This window comes from Camelus dromedarius, chromosome 7 (genome assembly GCF_036321535.1).
Source record: "Camelus dromedarius isolate mCamDro1 chromosome 7, mCamDro1.pat, whole genome shotgun sequence".
Taxonomy (NCBI): Eukaryota; Metazoa; Chordata; class Mammalia; order Artiodactyla; family Camelidae; genus Camelus; species Camelus dromedarius.
Genome location: NC_087442.1, coordinates 63,451,829 through 63,471,217, shown reverse-complemented (window position 1 = coordinate 63,471,217; position 19,389 = coordinate 63,451,829). Strand labels below are relative to the sequence as shown.

Here is a 19,389-nt window from a genome sequence, read left to right as displayed (position 1 = left end):
GCCTCTCTATCACATTAGATATTATTTCCAAATGCTGAGTGTCAAGGGAGTGTTTCACATTCTCCTAACCATTAAACAGTTTAGCTCCCTTTGGGGACATGATAAGTTTAGCAACCCACAGAGCAGCCTCCTGGAGGAGACTTCGCTGGAATTCCAAAGCTCCAGCAGTAACACAGTGCAGTATGTGGAGTCTCTGTAAGAATTACTTTATCCAAATCTGCATCCTCCTTTTGGGGTCTACAGACAAAACTCAGTTCAATGGATTTATGTAGGATTTATTTCATGTTTTTCTCATGGGAAATTTAGTGTCTCTTTAAAAAACTATTTATTTTGAAATATTTCACACTTAACAAGGGAGTTGCAATAATAGTACAAAGGATCTTACATACCCTGCACACAAACTCCTCAAATGTTAACATTTTAGCACAGCTGCTTTAATTATTATCTCTCTAATTATATATAATTATTATCATTACCGTTTTCTAAAACCATTTGAGAATAAGTTACGGATAGAAGCCTCTTTATGCCTAAATATGCAGTGTATTCCCTAAAAACAAGGGCATTTTCCCACATAAATTCAGTACAATTATTATAATCAAGAAATTAACAGTGCTACAACTGTTATCTAATCCTCAGAGTTTATTCAAATTTCACTGTTGTCCCAACAATAGTGACATGACAAAAGGATCCAATCCAGAATCAGACATTGCCTTTCATCTCTTTAGTCTCCTTTAATCTTGCACTCTTCCTCTGTCTTTCTTTGTCCTTTAGGACCTTGACAATTTTGAAGACCTATAGGCCACTTATTTTGTGGAATACCCCTTAATTTGGACTTGTCTGATGTGTCCTCATAGCTATTTTCACGTTATGCATATTTGGCAAGAATATCCTAGGAGATATGTTGGCTCTTTCTCAGTGGATCATACCAGGAAGCACCTGATAACAATTTGTCCTATTATACCATCCAAACTGTTGCGTTGTTTTCTTCATAATTAGTAAAAAGTCTTGTAGGGAGATACTTGGACACTATTTAAACATCGTCTGTCTCCTCAAACTTTTACCCGCTGGTTTTATCCTTTAAACGAATTTAGCACTTGCCCCTTTTTGTATCTTTTGGCTAAAAATAACAAAGTTATACTATTAATTAAAGCTCCTTTCCCCTAGAAAGGCACAAATAAGAAGGGTGTGCTTTGAGGCACACAAGGTAGTCCCATGACAGAGCCCAGATGCCCAGAGACCAGGTTTGTGTTCTCTGGTGTCTCCAAGGTCCCTGTGTCTTTAACAATTCCTTCCTCTCCCCTGGGAAAGAACTCTTTCAAACAGTCCTCCAAGCTGGTCTTGGGACAAACTGGCCCCCTGCCAGCCTCCAGAGAATCTCCCAAGTATCTCTCACTCCCATTCCTGAGACTGCAGTCTGGTGGTTTGTTCTGGGGGTTTTTTGCAGAGTTTTTGTCTTTTCACGTCTGGGGATCATCTTTATGATGGCTTCTTATTGTTTATGTTGGAAATTGTTTCAATTGGAAATTATTATATTGGAATAGCTTTGCCTCCGGCAGGGCCCTAAGCTCCAAGCCCTGTGTCTGAATTGGTAGACTGGAGTGGTGAGCAGCTGGGGGCCCATAAGAAGGGAAAGGAGGAGCCCCCCTCAACCACCACCACCACATGAGAGCTCGGGCTCTTTCTACTTCAAAAGACCCTATGGGAACACAAACAGCTTGAGAGAAGTTGTACCATAAGCACTGTAGACAGGTCTCCTCGGGGGGCGTCCCTGCCCCATGTCGGGGGACGTCCCACCACAGTCCCGGGTGAGCTTTCCTTTCCCCTCCCGTTCCCACCATTGCTCTGATAGAACACACCCTTGCGATTGGCCTTTTCCTTCCAAATCCTGCTTTCTGATTTAGAAACAAATGGAGAAAACAAATAAAAAGAAAGAAAATGGCATTCTTTTCTGTGCACCTAGGGTCTGGTGAAGATTTTAAGCTGCCACAGTCTGTAGATCTGCTGTGCTCACTTACACGGCCAGGGCTGGGCCTGCTGCATCTGGCCTGGCGCCGGCAGCCGCACCACGCTAGGGGAGAGGCCAAATGCTTCCTTCCTCCTTTCGTTCCTCTCTCTTCCCTTGCCCTCTCTTTCTCTTTTAAGAAATCTGTGATGTGAATTGAAGTACAAGAGGTCTGTTTATTTTTTTAATTGAGACATATTTCAGAGATTATACTGTTGGCCCATTTGAAGTGTAAAATTTGATGGTATTAGCATATTCACAGAATTGTGCAACCATCAACACAGGCAAATTTAGAACATTTACATCACCCCCAAAAGAAAACCCAATACCTATTCCCCAAGGGGGAATTTTAAAAATGATAGACAATGTTTCTTGAGCAATAGTTGCCCATCTTTTGTTCTCTTCCTGGACTTACCTATTCGGCCACCATCTTTCAGAAAAGCTGTGCCTGCAGTGGGCTCCCTGAGGAGACTTAGTTAATTGATGGCAGCTGTGCAGTTGGGTTTCCTTCCCTAGGGAGCGCTAACCTGAACTTGTGCTTAGTAAATTTTGATTTACAATTTCTCCTCACTTGTTCCCTGGAGAATCATGAATGGGTTATTCTTAGGAAATGACAGGATCATGGGAATCAACTTTTCGAGGATTTACAGTTTTAGTAGCAGATTCATCGATGCAATCTTATTTTATTCTCCCAAACAATAGTTAGAAGCAAAAATAACAACAGAATTCACTCATTAAGTATGTATTCTATGCACGGCAATTCTAAGTTGTTCCCGTACATGCATTAACTCATCTAATTTTCAACCACCAAATGAAACAGGGCTCTGTTAAAATTAGCCAGAAATGCTCAGAGGCTGAATAATGATGAGCGCAAGGTCATGGAGCTGGTAGGGCCAGAGCTGAGATGGGAGCATATGTGGTTTGATTCCAATCTGAACTCTAAACACCACTTTAATTGCCTCTAGTGTTCCCACTTTGGAAAAAAGGACTGAGACTTTGAGAGGTTATACATTATGAGAAGAACTAGTTAGGACTTGAATACAGGTATTTGGACCCCAAGCTTAATGCTATAATGAGGCAACATGCCTTCATCAGTGACTTAGTTCAGCATCTTGCCAGGTATGCAGAATCAAGTTCTTCAGTGAAGCCAAACAACAAACAAACAAAAAGAAACAGAAAACATTCCCTGTTGAAGCCTCAAAGCTTAAATTATGATGTCGTTGTTGGGAAACTATAAGATTGGCAATAGTTTTGGTGGGCCAGAAGTATTTTTCAAACCAATCTCTAAAGTCAGTTTCTCCTTCTTTACTTTTGCCTTCCTTTGCAACCTCTCTTGATTTCTCTTCTCCATGTTTCCTATTCACAAACAGGGAATGAGCCACATGGATTTAATAACCAAGGCAGTGATTCATGTAGACTTTCATCTAGTCAGAAAGAACAGTGGCAGGCCCAAGAACTCATTTGGCTGTACACCATTTTAAAAGAGTTGACACACATGTTCTTTAGAGTAGAGAGGAAATAATAACATTTAAAAAGCAAAAGCCAGCTCAGACCTGCCAGCTGCAATGATTGGTTACACGGAAGAGATCCATGGAATTCTGAAGCCATTTGGGTTTTGTTATGTTTGCTGAAACAGCACCAACTGTGATCTCTACCACTTTAAACGGTTTAATGACTTTTGGATAAGCCTTCAGAGTTAAATGGTTAAATCACCAAATGCTCCATAAAATAATTATGCAAACAATTTTCTGGCTAATTATCTAACATGAACAGAAGCACACAGCTGCTAAGATATATAATTGCTGTTTCATCAGTGTTGGCTATTGTATGTATGTGATTTCTTTACTGATCTCAGTGTGGTTTGGTGGGAAGCCACTAACATAGTATCTCATGAAATGAACAAGTTAAAATCCCAGCTCTGGTCCAGATAGTGACTAATGTTGATTTTTTTTTTTTGAGGAAATGGATTAGGGCCTTCAAATCCATCCATAATGGACAAGCACATAACTAGTATATACATTTATGTGGTATATCTCAGTCTTGGATGTCTATTTAAATGTCCTATGTAGATAAATATAGGTATTTTAATTTACTGGATATATAGTATACATATAGAAAAGTACACGTATCATAATTGTCCAGTTTACAAATGAGCACTCTCATATAACCAGCACCCAAAGCAAGACAAGGAACATCACCCAGACTCCAAAAGGACCTCCTTTGTGCTCCTTCTGATCCGATTTCTACTCCCTCTAAGGGTACTACTAGCCTCGCTTCTATCAACAGAGATTAATTGTACCTGTTTTGCTCTAAATTTGAATGAAATTATACAGTGTATGTCCTTTTGTGACTAGGTACCTTCATATAATACCATTTTTGTAAAATTTATCTATATTGTTGCAATTTGTTCATTCATTGCTGTATAGGATCCCACTGGGTGAACACTACAATTTATCATTCTACTGTTAATAGGTCTTTATATAGTTTCTGGTTTGGGGATATTATGAACAAAGCTGCTATAAATATCAAGCACATCACTTGGTAAACATATGCATGCACTTGGGTCCATATGTAGAAGCAGAATTGCTGGGCGGTACGGTTTATGTATCTTCAGCTTTAGAAGATGCTGCCAAACAGTTTCCCTGAACAGTTGCGCCAATTTGCACTTCCCCCAGCACTAGAGGTAAGTTAGTATGAATGTTTTGAAGAATTCTAACTGATGTTTGCTAAAGTTTAAAGGGTGGTGCCGAGTGAGGAAGAGTGAAGAGCAAGCCTAATGGAAAGGACTCCACCATATGGCCTTGTGGGGGAAGGACAGGGTCGGAGAAACAAGCCTGGTGGAGGAAGCAGTCGCATTCAAGGTCATTTGGTTGGTAGAAGTCTCCGTGGATATTTATAACCCACTCTGTTTTCTTCTGTAGCTTGTGACATGGCCCTAGAAAAATCACCCCAGGGCTTTCTCCCTTTTCCCTTCAGTCCATGTGGCACATGCTCAAAGGCCCCTCAGGAGACTTGGGGATGCCCTCCCTCTTCACATGGCTGCCCTTGCTGGGGTGCATGTATACTTAACACTGATGTCTGGCCCCTGAGAGGCTAGGGGAACAAAAGATGGGAAGCAAAGAAGAGGCAAAGAGAAATCAGAGAGAACAGAATAAAAATCTTGAGTTGAGTCCAGGTATCTGATTGCATAACTTAAAGCAAATCACTCAAATTCTCTCAGGGCTTTGGTTTCCTCGGCTGCAAAAAAACGAAAGCAACAATTCTTAACTCATTAGGTTTACCTGAGGACCAAATGAATTAAAAGAATATATGTGGACTATACTTCAATAAAAACAACAACAACAACAAAAACAACAACAAAGAATATATGTGGAAACTTTAAAGAGCAAACACCGGCTACCTTTTTTAGAGGATATTATTATTAATAATCAAATTGTCATTTAAGTAGAAATGTATCTCCAAGAAGTGATATTGGTTCCATTTTCCTATTCAAATTATAACATTTGCATTAATAGAATAAGAATTAATCCTTCTCAGTAATATTAACAGGAGTGACAGAGAGGAATGTCTGAAATGATGGCATTTACCCGAGACTACTCAGAATTAATTGGGTTCAGTCATCCTCCAGACTCCCCCTCAGCAACAATAGATGCTACACAGCAACAGAATATCTTCAAAATTGTGAGGGAAAATAAATATTAACTTAGAATAATATACCAAGCTTGATTATCATTCAAGTGTGAGGTGGAATTAAGAAAGGCATTTTCAAAAAAAAAAAAAAAAAAAAAGAAAGAAAGGCATTTTCAGAAAAAGCAATAATTGAGGGAGTTTACCAAATTTAGACCTTTGCCAAGCCAAGATAGCTATTAATGAACATAATTCAAGAAATAGATTTGAAGCCCAAAGTCAAAATGCAAGAGGTTGGGGAGGATATAGCTCAGTGGTAGAACACATGCACTTAGCATGTACAAGGTCCTGAGTTCAATCCCCAGTACCTCCATTAAATAAATACATAAGTAAATAAAAATAAGCCTAATTGCTTCCTCTCCAGAAAAATTTTTTTTTAATTCAAGAGGGAATGATGAGCAAAAAAATTTGTAAACATGGTTGTAAATCTAAAGAAGTACTGTTTAAAAAATCAGGTATTTGTTCAAACAAGAAGCAACTAAAATTCGAGGTGACAGTAACAAAGACAAAGGAATATGGGAGAGGGTGAAATTATAAACTCTAATTTCATTCTGTTATTCAAGAGGAAGAGACAGAGGCTCATTTTAGACATTAAGCAAGTATGCCTTTTAAAATTTAAGAGTAACACTCAAAGAATAGGAAAAAATGTGTACTTCAAAACAAGTACATGCAAAAGAGAATTAAAGAATTCTGGAGTGATCTAGTAAGAAGCAGGAAGGAAAAAATATATATATATAAGCTAAGAAAAAACAAGATATAGTAGGAAAAGTCTAAATATATTAGTATAAATGTAGACAGATAAAACTAGTCTGTTCAAAGGTAGAGATCAGATTATTTTTAAACACAACCTATTACGTGCTGTCTGTAAGAGATGTTAATAAAACATGATAATGCGTAAAGGTTGAAAGGGATGGGAAAAGATAAAACAGGTAAAGAATAATATTGCTGGAGAAGCGATATTAAGGCACAAAAGTATTATCTGGAATAAAGAAAGTCATGAATTAATGATTGAAGAGCAATTCACAGGGAAGTGATAGCAACACTGAATCTGTATGTTCCAAGCAAAACAGTCTACCAACACATAAAATAAATTTGACAAATCTCTTTTAATGGGAAATATTTTTGCATGCCTCTTTCATAAACTGATCAAACAGTAACAATTGATAAATTTATAGACATTTTGAACAACACAAGTAACGGGCCTGCTTTAAAGGAAACCTCTATAGAGGAAGCTTGTATACCTCACATAGAGAATTCACATTCTCTTCAGGTACACACTGAAAATACTGACCACAAAAGAAGTCCCAAGAAACACCGAAGAATTGATAACAAAGACCACATTCTCTTTCTATAATGCAATTATATCAGGCACCAATAACAAAAAAAGAGCCCCCAAAACCTCATATATTTGGAAATGAAAATAATCTTATAAATATTCATGAATCAGAGAAGAAATAATAATGGAACTTATGAAATATTTAGAACTGAATGACCACAAATCACTACCTAGAAAAACTTGTGGGATGCCAGCATGGCCTTAAATTTACATTTATTAAAACAATGTGGTAGCTGCAATGATAAAGCTAGGCACGGTTACTGTGGTGAAGAAGATCCAGGAAGTTTTTTAAGGAGAATGTCTGATCTGAGAATTAAAAGATAGGAAAGAAGAAGAGTTAGAGGAGGAGCCTGGAGGAGAACATTCTTGAGAAAAGTATTTGTGGTAAATTACACTAAGAAGGAGCTCTTATGCTTAAAAATAGTTACACTGGATTGGTAGGAGCTTTGTTTTAGACAATCCTTCTGAGTTTTTGTTATATAAAAAATTCCTTTAAAGTTAAAAGAGAAAATGATTAAAGTAATAAACCTATAATTGGATTGGCTGTTTATAGCACAAAATAATTGGTTTGAAAGTTACAAGGAATTTGGAGCAGTTTCATACACCATTAACTGGTAATCCCTGAACCAGCATTAGGAAATGGTCCCTGGAAAAACATACTGTGAAGGAATCAGGGTAATTGACACCAAAACTATATCTTGGGTTTCCAACTCTTGCAGAGGAAGAACAGCTTTTATTAGACTAATGCTTCTGCAGATATCTGTACGAAATATAAAAAAGAACTGTTAGAAGGTACTGGACAGAAGTGATCAGAAGTAGGAAGAAACAGGGAAGCATCGGCCCATGAAAGAAGGGAGTTTTGCCCTGCAGAGATTCCCAGGCTACATGCTACACAAGGTACTAAAACTTAAGCAAAAAACCCCACAGTCTTTCTGGCCTGGAGGGATAGAGAACAGAGTGTGAGATAGACAGAATGGCTGGAAATTGAGGGTGGGGATCCCAGAAAAGAGGAAACTGTGGTGAAGGAGGGGGCTGAACTCTGCATATTAACTCCCATCAACATCATAATTGACTTCTGAGCAGTACAGGTATGAGTGGGTTTCCAAATACCCCAAGGAGAAAACGACATCTAGGCGGCGGAGACAGCTGAGGAAAGACTGCTGCTGCTGAAACCACAGGGACAATTGTTTGTAGTTTGACTCTTGACAAGTTAGAAGAGCTTGGTATAAACTCTTTAGACTTGCCATCGAAACACCAGAGAGACCTTAACAGTAAAGTCCATATAACAGAATTAATGGGTTCACCCTAGAAATAAGGGGAAATGGAAATAGATCCAGTAAAGCATAACCAAGACTCTAGAAGTTCATAGTGATCTGTTAGCAATTTGACTGCTTGCTGCAACAAAATTTGACACTCTTCAGGATAAGATCACAGGATACTGAGTCTCTACAATGTCTCATTTCAATAATTAAAAATTACTAGACATGCAGAAAAATTATTTATTGCGACACACAGCCAAGAGAAAAATCAATCAGTAAAACAGACTGACAAGTGGCCAGATACTGGATTTCCAGGAGAGATTTAAAGACTGAAAAGGAATCAGATGGAAATCCTAATACTGAAAAATATATTATCTGACATTTAAAAAATAAAATGTATGTATAACTGAATCGCTTTGCTGTACACCTGAAACTAACATTGTAAATCAACTACACTTCAATAAAAAAATAAAAAATGATTAAATGGAACTAATAGCTTATAGAGAAAACATTTTTAAAAAGTTAGGAAACTTAAAGGCAGATCATAGAAATTATCCAGACTGAAATGCAAAGAGAAAAAAGATTGGGAAGAGAATTAACATGTGGTTTAGGTGACCTCATACAGGTATAAATTGATTTCCAGAAGGGAAAGAGAAAAAACAGGAGAAAAAAATATTTTAAGAAATAATGGTTCAATATTTTTAAAGCTGATTGAAAAAAAACAAAAAACCAGTATCCCATGGATGAAGGCCGTTGAATGTGCCCCAGTAGATAAATACTAAGAACCCCAGCAGGATAGTTACTAAGATACCCTCATATCAGAACAAGTTGCCGAAAACCAACGATAAAGAAAAAAAAATCTTAGCACAGTCAGGGAAAAAGATGCATTAAATATAGGGGATGCTGATTATAATAACTATTGACTTCAGAAGCAGTGGAAGCCAGAGACGATGGAATGACATCTTTTAAAACTCCTCATCTAGAATTTTATATATAGTGAAATAGCTTTAAAAATTAAAGTGAAATAAAGACATTTTTAGATAAAAGCCAAGAACATTTACACCAGCGGACCAGACTATCAAAAAATGTTAAAGGTTCTGAATGTCTAAATTTAAAAAATTTTAAATCTAAATGCTAAAAATTATTTGAAGGGGAAATGATATAAATGGGAAATTCAGATCTACAGGAAGAAAGGATGCATAATAGCAATGGTAAATGTGTGGTAATTATAAAATACCAATTTTCCTTTTTAAAAAATCTTTATAAGTCAGCTAATAGTTAAGCAAACAGTTTATTTTGGAGAGTTATAACATATGTAGCAGTAAAATATTTGAAAACAATAGCACAAAAAAGGGCCAGAGTATAAATAGAATTGTACTGTTGCAAGTAGTACAGTATTAATTCAACATAGACTGTGACAGGTTAAGGATATATACTGTAATTTCCAGGAAAAGATATAAAGAAGTATAAATAAAGGGCCAACAGAGAAGATGAAATAAAATACTACAAACTGATTATCTCACACACACACACACACACACACAAACACAGGAAAGAAGAAACAAAAGAACAGAGGGGGCAAATGAAAAATAGAAAGATGATGTACTTAAATCCAATTATATCAATAATTAGATGAAATGTGAATGAATTAAACACTCCAATTAAAAGTCAGAGACTGTCAGACTGGGAAAAGGAGGATGCTTTAAATATAAAGACACAGGTTAAAAGTTAAAGGATGAAAAAAGATACACCATGTGCAGAACAAGTATAAGAAAGGTGGTATAGCCACATTAATATCAGACAAAGCTGACTTCAAGACAGAAATATCACCGGAAGTAAAGAAGGTCATTTCATAGTGATAAAAGGAACCAATTCATCCAGAGACTCCATGATGGTAAATGTGTATACATCTATTGATTAAACTGCATATAAAATTTAGTTGAGTCGAAAAGCTGTCCTTTTCATAGTATTTAGCTCTCAGTAGAGAAAGCAGTGCACTAGACCCCTTGAGGAGAAGGTGCAGCACAGAAGCAGGCCTGGTGCACGTGAAATAACCCAGGCTTAGGTAAAATGAGAGATCTGGGACCCATCCTGCCTCCTCCACTGCTCCTCAAATGTGTGATCTTGGGCAGTCCCTCTGCATGGGCCTGGCACACTAAGTTCTCAGCAAGTGTTAGCTGTCCTTAAAGAGAAGAGAAGATGCAAAAGTCTACAGCCATCATTCCCAGATTTTGTTTCCTCTTTAAGCATTAGAGTTTTTTGTTTCTTTTTTTTCAAACAACAGCCTATAGGTCAAATCCATAAAAATGAAACTCTTGTAGTGGGGTGGTACAGTGTCCTAGCCATGTGTATTGAGTATTCCCATGATGAGAATGTTTCTGGACCCTACCCTATCCCCTTAGCAATACTCACTATTCCCTAGAATTTCAGGGAGCACTGTTTGAGAAAATTGTTTGCAGCATGGTCATAGAAAATCCTGTGAAGGTGACCAGACTCCACTGAGTCAGAGCAGAAAGGTATTTACAGCCTTGTTACTCAAAGTATAGTCCAAGGACCAGCAGCACCACCTTAATCCAAGGCCCTACTGAGTCAGAATCTGCATTTTGACAGGATTCTCTGCTGATCTGTCTGCACATTAGCATTTGAGAAGCCCTAGCTCAGTGAGAGGGGAGGGGGAGAAAGCATCACAAAACGTAAGGCATAGCAAAAGAGCGCAACTAAATTTTGCCAAAGCTGCATCTCATTAATTCTCTTTACACATTCAATAATTTGTGTAATATTATTAGCATTTTTTCGGATTTCTTCAGGGAGTATAAGTTTATTAAAAGGGTAATATATTCTACTTTTGTTTTCTCTTTGACCCTTCAGACCACTTTTGAATTTCTAAAGTGTCTTTTGATTATGCCAACAACTTCGCATGAGGATTAGTACATTGTAATTATTTTGTTGAAAAAGACAAACTTTCCAGCCACAAACAGAAATTCATAATTACCTGACTTTATAACGTGAGCTGTTAATGGGATATTAGCTACTTGAGTTAAAAGGTACTGCACACAAATAATTAAACTACTCCTTTTGCACCAAAGTGAGTGCGTCTCTCCATCTAGATTCTGGCATTCTTTTTGTAAATGATTGATTTTCCCACATCTGAATACTGATAAATCTATAACCAGCTCTGATGTTAATATTGTGCTGGGATGAAAAACAGAATAATAATGACCCAGCAGGGGTTACAACATTGAAAGAGAAGTAGAGAATTCAGCATATGGAAAGAGGATTTATTATCTATTTCTTTGTGATCTGACCTGGAGTCCAGAAATTTTGGTATCCTTCCAGTTTGTTCCTTCATCTATGAAGTTTGGGTTAGTAATTTTCAAACTATTTTATAGCTATGGAACCCTTTGGGCAAAGGAAATGGTAAAGGCAGCCTGTCTGTGAAAGAAATAAAAAAGGGACAGCTTGGGAGTTGGAGAACCAGGTTTCAAACTCCTGGGCACGTTGCTCTCTCAAGCATTGTCTAGCTCAGAAAATGGGGCAGCACAGAAAGCAGTGCTAGAAAATCAATGGGTTGACACCAACGTGTGTTTACCTAAATAATTTTATACTTACTCTTGATAAAAAGTAATTTACAAATTACATTGCTGAGGGGGATCTCTGTTAGAGTAAATGGGACATGGCATTCCCTGGGTTGGCATCAAGTGTATCAAATCCCATCAGTTCTTTCTGAGCAATTCATTTCCCATTCATTCCCTCTTGAAGCTCCCCCAGCCACCATCCTAACTCAGGCAAGCATAACTCCTGCCTGGACAATTATGACAGCCTCCCAAAGGGCTTCCTCCATCTCCAATCCTTTGGGGAGAAAGCCAAGGCTTACACACACCAAACATGCAAGAGATCCCGCAATTTGCTCCTGGCTTTGTTACAAAGCCCTCCTGCCAATGAAGAGCAGAGTCCAAAATCCCTTGCCTGGAATGAAGAATTCTCTATGTAGCCTCTACTGAGCCTTCTATTTCTCATGTTCCCGTTGGTGAGCCCCACTATTTAGTCAATGGAAACTACTCTCTTTAATTCACACGCCATGCAGTGCCTTTCTCTTATTACTCTCTTTGTCTGTTATGTCTTATTTATCCTCTTTATATGTCTAAATAACACCCACCTTTCTAAGACTCAGCTCAAATGCTACTTCCTCAAGTCCTGCCTGAGTCTCTCTATCCTTCTCAAAGTCCTTCCCATCCCTGTTCCCCAAACTAATAATCACCCTGTTACTTAATATATCTATTGACCCCACTCTGAGCACTTATCCTATTCCAATTTGAGTTAGACAGCTCTATACATTTAGCTCCTGTTATTTTATTATTGGTTTTCCATTGTCTCTCCTATTGGCTATTTAGAGCATAAACTGTGTCTTATTTAATTCTAAATCCCTCATGGTGTCTAACACATACCAGATACATAGCAGATATTTGATGCACAAAATATGATCTATCTTTCATAATAAGATTATTGTCCCCCTGAGAAAACCTGTTACAAAAACAATTGTTTCAATGGGAAAAGGGGGTTATGACTATTAAATTTAAGGTCATAACATATTCTTTTTCCTATATAAATTTCAAGAAGACTTTAATAGCTCTAAATGTATTTTGTTACTGCAAATAGATATAATATATTGGGTAAAATAACTCATCAAAACAACCTAAATGCTTCTTTACTTCCCTTTAATCCATCCATTAGGAGTTTCTTGATCTTTGTCACCCTTAATCCTAAACTTGTGTTTTTACTTACAGTACAGTTCCCAACTAATCACAGTGAACCAAACCTAGGGAGGGTAATTGAAAGACCAGAAACAGAGAAGTCAGTTCCCCAAATTACTTATGAGTCTTTGCTTTGTATGGGGAAATATGAATGATGATGCCATTGTCCCCTGTAAGAAATGCTGAAAAGAGGAGAATGTTTCTTCCCCACTCACCTTACCTCCCATAGTTCCACTGGCATTCTGCCCTCTCTTCCCTTCAGGATTGTTGAGGACATTTCCTCACTCACCGAATTCCCTTCTCCCCATAGAAGGAAGAGCGATCTGATTGGTCAGGACCCATGTCACAGCAGGGGGCAGAATCTCAGCACTGGAGCTCACAGCTCCTTTCCGCTCCCAGGTCCACGGCTGATTGCGTAAGCAGATTTAGAGCCTGCTCCAGTCTGAGACCACCAGTCAAGTAAACCCTACGGCCTGGATTCAAGAGAGTATTAGGATGATTCCATGTTGGCCTCAGCCCAAACTCTGTTCTCTAATCCAGATATTTCCAGATCCCACATTTGGAGGAAGGTTGGGCATTCTTTCTGCCAGGTGCAAAGTCTATACTTGCTTCACTTTGGTTTTTACCTTTACAATTATTCTCTGTCAGTCTGAACATAGAAAAGGGGAGGGGTGAGTCTTGGGCTTCTCTAGCCTCTGACACAAAAACTTTTCCTGCATTTGTAAAATGCTCTGTGTGTGTGTATGTGTGTGTGTATATATGTACACACAAAACAAGGCATGTTTACTCACTTGATTCTCATGGCCCTGAGAGATACATTAAGATCTCCCCAGTTTTGCCCATGATCTTTTCAGTGGTAGAGGATCCAAGTCCCCTGACACCAGAAAAATGTTCTCTATACTTCATCCTGAAATTGGCCCTTGGCAGTGACTTGAGCAAAATTCCTTCTATTCTGTTTCCTGTGAGCTAGGGCTAGGAATTCTCATCAGCAACACTCTCAAGCAGCACTTCCCTATAAATTGGGGGACAAAGTGCAGAAACAGAGGAAGATGCCTATGAAATGAACTTGAGAGGAAGTGACAGGAAAAAGGAATGCGACTTGGAAGTGATTAGCTTGGAAATCCAGCAGCTGTGGCAGAAATGCTGGAGAAGAAAGAGGGTTCAGAAGAGCAAGTCTTCATTCCCTTGGTCCTCTGACTTTCAGGAGAGGCTCGTTGTGAAATCTGTCATAAACTCTAGTATATACTCTGATAGTGAGGGGGAGTTGAGGCACCTGGAGAACTGGGAGACCATCTGATTCCACCTACTGATACGGCAAAGCAGTTAAATATCATTAATGATCCTTAATTGAATAAGAACAAAACTATTCCTATTCCCTTGATCTTTCCCATTCAAGCTAACGCGTACTGCTGGGGTTATCCAAGACACAGAGATGGACAAGCTGCTAGAGCCAGTTTTTCTGTTCACTTTCCAAAGGCAAGGAGAACCTTTCTGAAACTGCTGCCAGCACCCTGAATTTAAACCTTCAGCATTGGGTGCCACTCATGTAATCTGTAGACAAGGCCCCAAAGTAGAAGTATATCAATGAGCATACTATTTTTAAAGATTGGGCTCTCAAGCTCTGGCCCCTGCCTTCTTGGTAGGACCACGTGGCACGTTTGCCCTGGATCTGGCCAGGCTAGCATGTACCTATATGATTTTACTGGGTTGCTTCAGTATAGGTTTCTCATATATACCTTAAGGACAAAGAAAAGGGAAGGAAAATTTATTGAGCATGTATCATTTTTCAGGCAGGATGCCAGGTAATTTATAAAAGTTATCACATTTACTATCACCCTTTACAGGAAGCCAAGGCATTAAGTGGCATCTCATATTTATGAAATCATTCATAGTTTACAATCCATATAAATCATTTCATCTAGTCTTTGCAATGGTCCTGTTGTGGTCCTCTTATGAGGACGGCATGATCCTTACTTTATAAATGGAAAAGTTGAGACTCATAGAGGTTGACCAATATGCCCAGGCCACAAGGAGAGTTTTGGGAGAGCTAACACTTGTATCCAGATCAGTATACATTCCTCCAAAGCCACAGAGGCCTGACTTCCATGTATGACCTATTCTGAAAGCATGAAAAGAATGTAGGCCTCAGAATCATCTAGGTGTGGGTTTAAATCTTGGCTCTAGTACATTCTAGCTCTGAGTTCTTGATCAAATCTCCTAACCCCATAGAGCTCCAGTTTCTTCATCTAAAATGGGGGGCAGAAGGGGAAGTAGTACCTATCTCATAAAACTGCTAAACCATTTAAATGAGATTAATTATACTATGTGCTTGAAGCTTAATTTTTTTTTACAAATGCTAATTTCCTCTTCTGTTAATTTTCTAGATCAAGTAATCACCAATATTGTGGTTAAGTAAGAGAAAGTCTAGAATCAGAATCTGGGAGTATCTAATCAGAAATGTGAGCACATTTATCAAAAGGAAGAATACCTTTCAAAAGTTGAAAGCCATGATTCTAAAATTTATTAATCTTAAGAGTGTGAGCCAACATTTTATTGTGTACTTTCTTCATGAATAGCACCATACGAGGTGCTGCAGGGGATAGAAAGACATGGTCCTGCCTTCAGAGTGAGCTTTGGTCTACTATGAACATCTATTCTCCCTCCAAGGACCACTGTGAAATGAGAATCAAGCTCAGATTCTAGGTTATTTCTCACATCCCTAAGCAGTCCCTCCATCCTCGTGTGGTTTTGTAAGGAGTTTGCCTGCACATAAAGGGTTAAACAATAAAGACTATAGTTTAAAGGGTACAAGAAGCTTTTTAAATTGTCTACCAGTAACACCCTTGATAATCCCTTAGAACATACCTGGAACTAGGTTTGCTGGGTCTCTCTCTGCTCTTGTCTTATAGTCTTGGAAGTCAGCCATGCCTAATTGCTCTGACAAGGTTTTTTCATTAGTGGGTCATGAAGCCAATTTAGTAGGTCTTGACCAGAATTTTTTAAATTAAAAAGACCTCACTAGATTAAAAAATATCAAAATGCATTGTACTTATCCTTACTACAGTTTGGGGTTTTTTTCCCCCATGAAACATTAGCCTGGGTAAGATATTTTTTTAGGGAGTGGCCTCAAAAGTCTTCAAAAAACATGTTCTTAAGAAACAAGGTCTTAACATTGTAAGTGCCAAGAGTGCTCATGGAACAAGTGGCAAGGGTTAGACTTTAGGTTTAAGTCTAGCACTTTAGAGGTTATTTTCTTCTAGGCATTCTCACAATATATATGTATATATGTAACTGCCATTAGACAAATGGCTTTCTCTTCTGTTATGGCTGAATGAACCAATGAGCGGATTCCACCCCAACCTATGTCATTTTCATCTCTACCACCACCACCACCACACCCCTTCCTCCTATTTTCCATAGGAGAATCTCTGTGGCAGAGTCCCCAGATCTAGTCCCTTACAAGCTGGAGTATCCCTGCTGTTACCCTCTATATCTCCTAAAAATGAGTACATGATCCATCCAGTCCACCACCAGAAATAACCCAGTCTTACTCATAGTTGCCCAGAAATCCCTAGAGAGCCCAAAGGATAGGGCAGATTTTTGTTGTCATTGTTGTTCTCAAGCCACCTTCTGCTGTGTTGTCCCTGCCTTGCACGCATGCTGGGAATACCCTCTCCCTTGAGATTCTCTCCTTCAATCATTTCCACCCATTTCTCCTTGGGGAGCTCAGCTTCATTCTGCCATCACTCCCTATATTCAAACTAGCTAGTCCCACTTCAAGTTACCACCACTCAGATCCAAATGAGCAGAGTCTTTTCACTTGGATCTCCCAGTTCTTGAGGGTGGAGTTCTTTTAAGACTAAAACTTTTGTCTGACTGATACCACTCATCCTCAAGACATAACTCTAATGCATTGTGTTTGATCAAAAGGGACAACAATGAGAAGGGACAAAGGGGATAAAGTGGCTAGAGCATTCCATCCTAATGTACTGGTTTTATCTCATGAGACTGAGGTCTCTGCACCACAGGAGGTCTCCACATTGCAAGTCTATGAGCTGAAATTGATATTTCAAAGAACATATGCTTTTATCCCACTGAATATGTTTGAATCAAAGGGTACTTAAAATATAGGTGCACATTTGTCCGTCCCCACTGTCCTATAGTTCTATAAGCATTCAGAGAAGGAAGTGCTATTGAGAACTAGAATGATGACAGAAGGCTTTGTGGAAAAGATAAGGCTTAAACTGAACCTGGAAAGGTGGGAAGAATTTGGGGACTTGAAGAAATGTAAATAGGACTTTGTGCACCAAAAAACATAGCAGAAAGGAATCAGAAGACTATGTGTAAGTGAGTGGACCAGGCTGGTGAGATGGAGAGTTGGCTTGGAACTCTGTCAGGAGGTAGAATGAAAATATGGTTTAAGACCAGACCCTCATGGAAACACCTGAATGCCACGAAGAGAGGTTTGAAGGTTTTTGAGCAAATGAAAATGTCATTTTAGGGATTTACAGAACAGGATTTGGTGCAGAGGCATCCAACAATGGTGGATCATATGAGGAATCACGGCAGTAATACCGGTTTGAGGCAACCAGGACCCCAGCTAGAATGAAGCAGTGAAAGGGAAGCATAGACATGAGGGCTTTTACACGGCAGTGCGCCACTGACTTAGAGCAATCTAATAAGCAACATTTCATTATGCACTTGGTCTTGAACCAGTTAATTTGCCCTTCAGATGCATCTTTCCTGAATATGTAAACTCTCTCATTAAGATACAAGCCATATGCCCGCTTTGAAGCTAAGCCAGACCCCACCTAATGCTGGCCTTTACCTCTTTTTTCTCATTGGTAATCAGCTCACTGAAGCAGATGTTACTTCCTGACTCCAGAGATGCCAACAGCCTCAAAAAGAAATGGATTATAGAATTGGGGTCTGCACTCAGCATGATCCAAATATGGAAATCAAACCAAGACCTTCTCAGGCTCCATGCTTGGGAAGGAGAATAAGAAAGAGCTTAACGTTGGGCCTCAAAGGACACAGTGGTTACCAGAGCCATAGTGGGGCTGTTTATTTGCCTACGGAAGGTCTTGCCAGTAATAACAATTAATGCTAATGGCCTACTTACAATTTACCTTCATGGGTTAATTCAGCAAATACTTATTGGCTCCGTACCAGGCATTAAACAAGGCTTTGGGGATAAAAAGACACAAAAGGCAGAGTTCTTGCCTTTGATAAAGTTTCCAGCTGAGTAGAAGACACAGACCTATAAACAAGTAAATAACATTACAATAGCGTGTTCTGCTTTCTGCACCAAAAATTGTAATGATCTGATGCTGGAGAGAGAGATAGTTTGGGATGAAAGTCTTCCCACCGCATACTTTTCAATAATCACTTGGAAGGTCAAGAAGCCACATATAAACACCTTACACTAAACCTTTTATTTGGATAAAAGCAAAAAAGAAACCTAAAATCAACAAGTCCTCAGTAAAACTTGGGAGTTTGCCCCACAATTATTTTGCCTTTCCCCTGGGCCTTTATTTAACACCAGTTGTGGTTATGCTGTCTGACCTTCTTTTATAGAAGCCTTGAACTTCATAATATGGAAGGCCCCATCTATTCCCAGTCCCTAGAGTGAGTCAGACTGCTGGTGCTTAGCAGGGGAGAATTCCAACCAAGAGCATTAAGGAGAGTAGGAACTGGAAGGAAGACAGCCAAAGCCCTTAGTGAAATCCTTCTCCATGAGTTGCAGAACTAGAGTCTAGTGAGGTTTTGGTCTAGGGAGTTTAGAAAAAATGAAAACCTTGTTGGTGAACATTTAATCTTCTCCATGAATTATAATCATTTCTTACCAGACAGATGTCTGTCCCTCATAGGTACTGCTTCCCGGTGAAAACAGAAGTCATCTCAGAGAAAGGTCAACCCAGCATCACCAAAGAACAGATTTTGCCACTAGTCATTTAATTTACATGTTTCTATAATAAACTGTTGGTCTTTGCCAAAAATTAGAACCATATATGATTATGAGTCTTTGCTTTTCTTTTTGTTTCATAGTCTTTTTTTTTTCACTTTAAATGAGGTGGTTTCTAGTGGCAAGGGAAATACAAGGTTGAGATCGGAGAGGGCTGACAAAAAAATGTTGATTAGAAATAAATGCTGTAATTGTATTGGCTTTAAGGGTTATTTCAAACTTTAGGAAGAAAGTATTTTTTAATAGAATTTGTAGATAGCATGTCTCTAAATAGTTTCAGGCTAGTTTCCTTGGAAATTATACTGCCTCCTTTCTCCTACTCATATTCTTGTTAAGTTTAGCTTAATAATAATGTGAGGGGCCAAAAAAGCTTTTAAAGCTGATTTCCT

General features: G+C 38.7%; 1 protein-coding gene across 7 annotated transcripts in view; it reads right to left on the bottom strand.

The window, feature by feature from the left end:
• Positions 1 to 19,389, bottom strand: part of MTERF1 (mitochondrial transcription termination factor 1) — a 453,452-nt gene that overhangs the window by 146,769 nt on the left and 287,294 nt on the right. The gene's annotated exons all lie outside the window — the stretch shown is intronic.